The sequence below is a fragment of the Micromys minutus genome (genome assembly GCF_963924665.1).
Source record: "Micromys minutus genome assembly, chromosome: 31".
Lineage (NCBI taxonomy): Eukaryota > Metazoa > Chordata > Mammalia > Rodentia > Muridae > Micromys > Micromys minutus.
In genome coordinates, this window is record NC_137966.1 from 22,962,509 (window position 1) to 22,968,508 (window position 6,000).

The 6,000-nt window shown below is 45.4% G+C and overlaps 1 pseudogene across 1 annotated transcript; it reads right to left on the bottom strand.

The window, feature by feature from the left end:
• Positions 1–1,281: 1,281 nt before the first annotated feature.
• On the bottom strand, positions 1,282–5,377 carry LOC308440446 (transcription factor Spi-C-like; annotated as a pseudogene). Its single transcript has 2 exons — positions 5,260–5,377; positions 1,282–1,892 (listed from the first exon to the last, which is right to left on the bottom strand). The product of its transcript is annotated as a transcription factor Spi-C-like (transcript).
• Positions 5,378–6,000: the final 623 nt, after the last annotated feature.

Below are 6,000 nucleotides of genomic sequence, written 5' to 3' on the forward strand. Positions count from 1 at the left end.
AGGGGATATTGGAAACAGCTTTTTTGAGTCCTCTTTACAGGTATGTTCAGCTAGTCTCAGAGGGACCCTCAATTTTTCGTTCTTATTTTGGCAGGGAAGGGCCTAGTAAATCTAATCACTTTCAGGGACTTCCTGAAGCTATTTTGATTTGTTTAACTTCTGTTTGATAAGCTTCAACAGAATGGAATGTTGGAAGAAACTGTTAAACAACTGCAGTGCTGCAGGCCATAAGGACATGGTCTTCCCCAAGAAGACATTAATAAACACAGGGCTTCACTAAATCTGACTCTGCCTAGGAACCTGTCTCCTGAAGCTTTCTGAGTTATAGCTTTCTCATATATTGGTTAATAGTTTTTCCCAGGCAATATCTTGCCTGTTCTACAGAACCAACTGAGCTAACACAGTCAGATCCCCATTATACCTTGAATAATGACTTAGGGAAGTCTCAGGATTTTTTTGTTGCTCTTCCCAATGTGGCTATATTGAATAGATCTTTTTTGCTTTCCTCTATATATTTGGTTCCCTTATTTGGCTTGTGGCAGACGAGTAGCCAAATCTGGCATATAGCCCAACCACGCACACACAGTGACCCTTAAGCCCTAGACAGCCACACTATATATATGTGTGTGTGTGTGTGTATGTGTGTGTATGTGTGTGTGTGTATGTGTGTGTATGTGTGTGTGTGTGTATGTGTGTGTGTGTGTGTGTATGTGTGTGTGTGTGTATGTGTGTATGTGTGTGTGTGTGTGTGTGTATGTGTGTGTGTGTATGTGTGTGTATGTGTGTGTATGTGTGTGTGTGTATGTGTGTGTGTATGTGTGTGTGTGTGTGTGTGTGTATGTGTATGTGTGTGTATGTGTGTGTGTGTGTGTGTGTGTGCTTCAAATTCATGTTTATTTAAAATTACCACGTGGCTCTTTGTGTGTCTTCCACACATTTTTCTTAAGACATTTCTGGCTGCAGGATGTTCTTCGGTACCCAATCTATGGACACTAAACCTATTAATTTATTACAAGTATCAAAGTATCCACAGGAATTGTAAGCACCCTTCTAAAACATCTAGGTCCCCTTTAACACCAATATAGTGCAAAGACTACCTAAAACATTGTCAGGACTAGAAAAGTCTAAACATGTCCTGTTTATGTTCTTTCTATTATTTTTTGTTTTTGTTTTTGCCTTATTGATGTGGAATCTAAAAATGAAGACCTTATTGTCTTTGGAAAAAAATTCTAAAGCTTGGGTTCTCTGACACTGGCAAGGCAAAAAGATGGGGTCAGTGGCTTAAATGAGATCGCGCTGGTCAGGCTGGACATATTGTGAGTAGAAGAGGTCTTTTCCCAGAAAGTGAGATGGAACAAGTTGTTGAACAGCTTCACTGAACTGGTAGGTCAGCTTTCTCCAGATTCCAGATTTTCGTGATCCATTTGGCATAATTCCTCAGGGCCCTGGCTATCTACTGATAAACCATAGGTTTCTGGTTGCCCTTTCTTTTCCCCCAGAGTTCTGCGAGTTTTTTGTTTTGTTTTGTTTTTTTTGTTTTTTTGTTTTTGTTTTTGATATAAACTGAAAGATGCCTTTGGCTTTGTTGACCCACTGAATACAAGTCACCATCTCTGAATTTCACAGGGAATCCAAAAGGTATTCAAATAGCCGAAGCTTCCTGCTGCCTCTTCCTCCCTTTTGCTGGAAGAAGGAGCTTTGACTAGCTGACTTTCAGCTGTGTTCTGCAGGGATTGATGGAAGCCTCCTTCCAAATACAGTTCTGCAGAACTATTTGTTACACTTCTCCAGTCATGGAGGGGGCGGTTCCTCTGTGGGTAACATTCCACAGTAACTAGAGTTGCCTCTGATGTGAGGGCAAGGGTCAATGACAGCCATGTAATTTTCACGTTCTGGGGGGGGGGGGTACTGAATTTTTCAACTGAATGTTGGGTCAATACCTCAAAGGTGTCTTCAAATGCTTGACCCAGACTGTCTTGTTCAATGAAAATCATTCATGAATTGAAGAGTCTTGGCTGGGTCTTGGGTTGAGAAACTCAGGGGCTAGTAAGCATGTTGTGTACTGGCTTGCACAAGGCTCTGGGTTCAATAACAAGTTCTGTCCAATAGTGCAAGTCGCAGACAAATTCCTCCACTGAAATCCTCTTAAATTTTTTTAAAATAAATATGTGAGTGTTTTTCCATGAACTTATTTGTATCAAATGCGTGCATGTTTCTTCAGAAGCCAAAGGGTTTTGGATCCCTTGGAATTTAAATTACAGGCAGTTATGAACTGCCTCATGTGGACTGCTAGGAACTGAATTCTCTGCATGAGGACAAGTATTCTAAACCACTGAACCATTTCTTCTGCCCGAAAGGCCATTTGACATAGAAAACTTTAGGCGGCTGACGTCGGAAAACTCAGTAATGAGGATTGTCCTAGTTAGGGGTTTACTGCTGTGAAGAGACACAGTGACAAATGCAAGTCTTATAAAGGACAACATTTCATTGGGGCTGGCTCACAGGTTCCGAGGTTCAGACCACTATCATCAAGATTGGAGCATGGCAGCATCCAGGCTGGCAGGGTGCAGGAGAAGCTGAGAGTTTTTACAACTTCATATGAAGGCTGCTATCAGAATACTGGCTCCCAGACAGTTAGGAGGAGGGTTTGAAAGCCCACAGTCACAATTCACACCTACTCCAACAGGGCCACACCTCCTAATGGTGCCACTCCCTGGGCCAAGCTTATACAAACCAGCACATTCCACTCCCTAGACCCCATAGTCTTGTTCAAACATATGAATCTATGGGGACCATACCTAAAGAGCATAATGCAAAATAATTTAGTTCAACTTCAAAAGGACTCATAGTCTATAGAAATCTCAACAATGTTAAAAGTCCAAAGTTCAAATTCTTTTCTGAGATTCACCCAATTACTTAACTGTAATCCCAAAGCAAGACAGGAAACCAGCTGGGTAAACTCTGCATCTCCACGTCTGATGTCAATGAGGTCTTCAGAGCTCCCACTCCTTTTCATCTTTGTTGATTGCAACAAACTTCTTTCTCCTGGGCTGGTCCCACACCTTGTTAGCAGCTTTCCTCAGCAGGTAGCCTTTGACTCTGGCATCTTGAACATCTTGGGGTCTCCAGTGTTACAGCTTCTTGTTTCAATGTCTGGAATCCACACATGATCTTCTGGGCTCCTCCAAAGAGCTGTTGTCACTTCTCCAGCTCTGCCCTCTGTGACACTCTGAGCTTAGGTTGATCCACTCCACTGCTGCTGCTGTTCTTGGAGATCATCCCATAATCCTGGCATCTCTAATACACTGGGGTCTTCCGCTACAACTAGGCTTTACCAATAGCCTCTCATAGGCTATCTTCATGGTGCCAAGCCTCAAATCCTTTGCATGGCTCCTTCAGTCCTGGGCTGTCAACTGCAACTGAGGCTGCACCTTCACCAATGGCCCTTCCCTGGCCTCTCAGTGCCAAGCCTCAGCCAGCTGCTATTCATGATCCCATCATGCCTTCAGAACCAGTACCACCTGGGTGACTCTTACACATTACCAAGATAACTGCAGCACGAGCTACAACCTTGGCTATCTTTGGAACACAACTTCTTTGTGTCCTCAGAAGACACTTCCCAGAAGATTTCACCTCAGTGATGCTGGTCTCTTCTTAATCACCACTAATTTCTTAGCTCCAGCTGACCAGCATCTATCGTTCCATTCGCCCCTTCTATATGGACTCTAAATCTAGAGCCATGTGGCCAAAGCTGCCAAGTTGTGCTGCTTGTTGGGGCTGGAATATTCCCCCCGCTCCCTTCTTTTATTACATTATCACCAGCTTCCTGTCTTCTAAGTGCTTCACTGCACTTAGCTGTCCTGGAACTTGCTCTACAGACTGATTTGAACTCAGAGATCTGCATGCCTGTCTCCTAAGCACTTGGGTTAAAGGTGTGCTCCCCAAAGTTTAGGCTTTTCTTTACCTGAAACTTGCTGTGTTCTAGATTAGATTGGCCTTGAACTCAGAGATATGTTTGGCCTTGAATTCAGAGATCTGTTCGTCCTTGCCTGGATCTTAATTTAGCTATGTGGGATTTGCCCCAAGGTCACTACACCTGTAATTCAACTCAAAAATCCTTGAACACAAGATCCAGTTCCAAATATTTCCTGGTGCCCCATTTAATACTCAAACTATGTATTTTATATTTTTCCTTTCTAAGTTTGCTATGCTTGTTCACAATACTCTTCATGAGACTTAACCTGAAAGCAAAGTCTCTGTTGAGCTGTTTTGAGATTTTGTCAGTTTAATATAAATCTCTTTACCTTAGCCTCAGCTCTTCATATAAGGGCAAAAATCAGCCACATTCTTCACCAAAATATCACAAAAACAGTCTCCAGGTCACATATTGAAATTCTCCATTGATACCTCTTGGGCCAGGTCTGCATAGTTCAAATCAATCTCAGCAACAAAGTCCTCCATATTCCTACTAGGATAGCCCATTAAGCTTCACTTAAAGCATCCCATTGCTTTCCAAACTCAAAGTCTCTAAACCCACATTTTTCCAAATAAAAGCATAGTCATGCCTATCACAGCAATACCCCATTCCCTGGTACCATATTGTCTTAGTTGGGGTTTTATTGCTGTGAACAGATACCATGACCAAGACAAGTCTTATAAAAGACAACATTTAATTGGGACTGACTTACAGATTTAAAGGTTTGGTTCATTATCTTTAAGACAGGAGCATGGTAGCATCCAGGCAGGCGTGGTGCAGGTAAAGCTGAGTTCTACATCTTCACCTGAAGGCTGCTAACAGAATATTGGCTTCCAGGCAGCTACAAGGGTCTTAAAGCCCACATCCACAGTGATATATCTACTTCTTCAAAAGGGCCACACCTCCCAACAGTGCCACTCCCTGGACCGAGCATATACAAACCAACACAATACTCATCATTGTAATACAATTTATTTTAAGATTGGTGGGTCAGGAATTCACTCAGGCTGGCCTTTACCTCACCCAGATTAGCCATTCCCTGCTTCCCACCTGCTGAGATTAAGGAAGTGGACCAATTATCTAGACACAGCATGCAAATAATGGACTTTTGTTTACTGCCTAATGGTGGGCAGTGTGTGGAAGAAGATTGTGACAGGCGGCAGTTTAGCTATTCAAGGACATTTTGCAAATAGCCCCCATTTGGCTGTGAGACTTTCTGTCTCCTGAGCACATCTAGCTATAGTGATGAGAAACACTGTTCTTCATGGTTCTTCAGTTCCTACTCTGAACAGAGCTATGGAAATGAAGGCCCCACAGAATGTCAGTGAAGGCTCCCTGAAGCAGCAGAGTCTTGAGTCCACTGTGGTATCTGGAATTCACAGGTCCCTGGCCAATCGCCATCTCGGGTTCCAAGCCAGCAGAATTGTCACAGTTGGAATCTACAACCCTTTTGCTCAGGGCTTGTTTCTGTGGAGAAGGTTTCACTAGTAATAATTTCCCAAACACCGCCAAAATCTCCGCGCCACGCCTCCCTCGCCAGTTCGCGCCCAGCGCGGGGCCCTGAAGCTCCAGGTCAGGCGACCGAGGGGCGACTTCGGTCGGTTTACTTTATCCACAGCCGCGCTGCTCCCCGCCCACCGCCGCTGTGAATGGCTGGGCTCTCTGTCCATCGCGCTGTCATTGGCTGGCAAGAGGCCCGGGGGCGGAGGGAGGGAGATTTAGTCTAGCTCCTGCCCAACCGGGGGTCATTTTGCCTGGGGTCTGGGCTCTGGCTGAGGCCGGCTGAGGGCGGCGGGTGAGGGCGGCTGAGGCGCGGCGTCGCTCCAGGTACGTTGCGGCGGGCGATGGCTCCGAGACCGAGGCGGTTGGCGGAGCGGCCGGCTTCATGGCGGCGCTCGGCCCTCGGAGGCCTGATGAGGCGTGCACCATGTGCCCGGCCGGACTGGAGGGGCCTGGAGGAGCCTGGCTCTGTGGACCCCTGGGGTGGTCGGGGGTGGGGAAGCCGGAAGCGTCTGCGGCTGCTG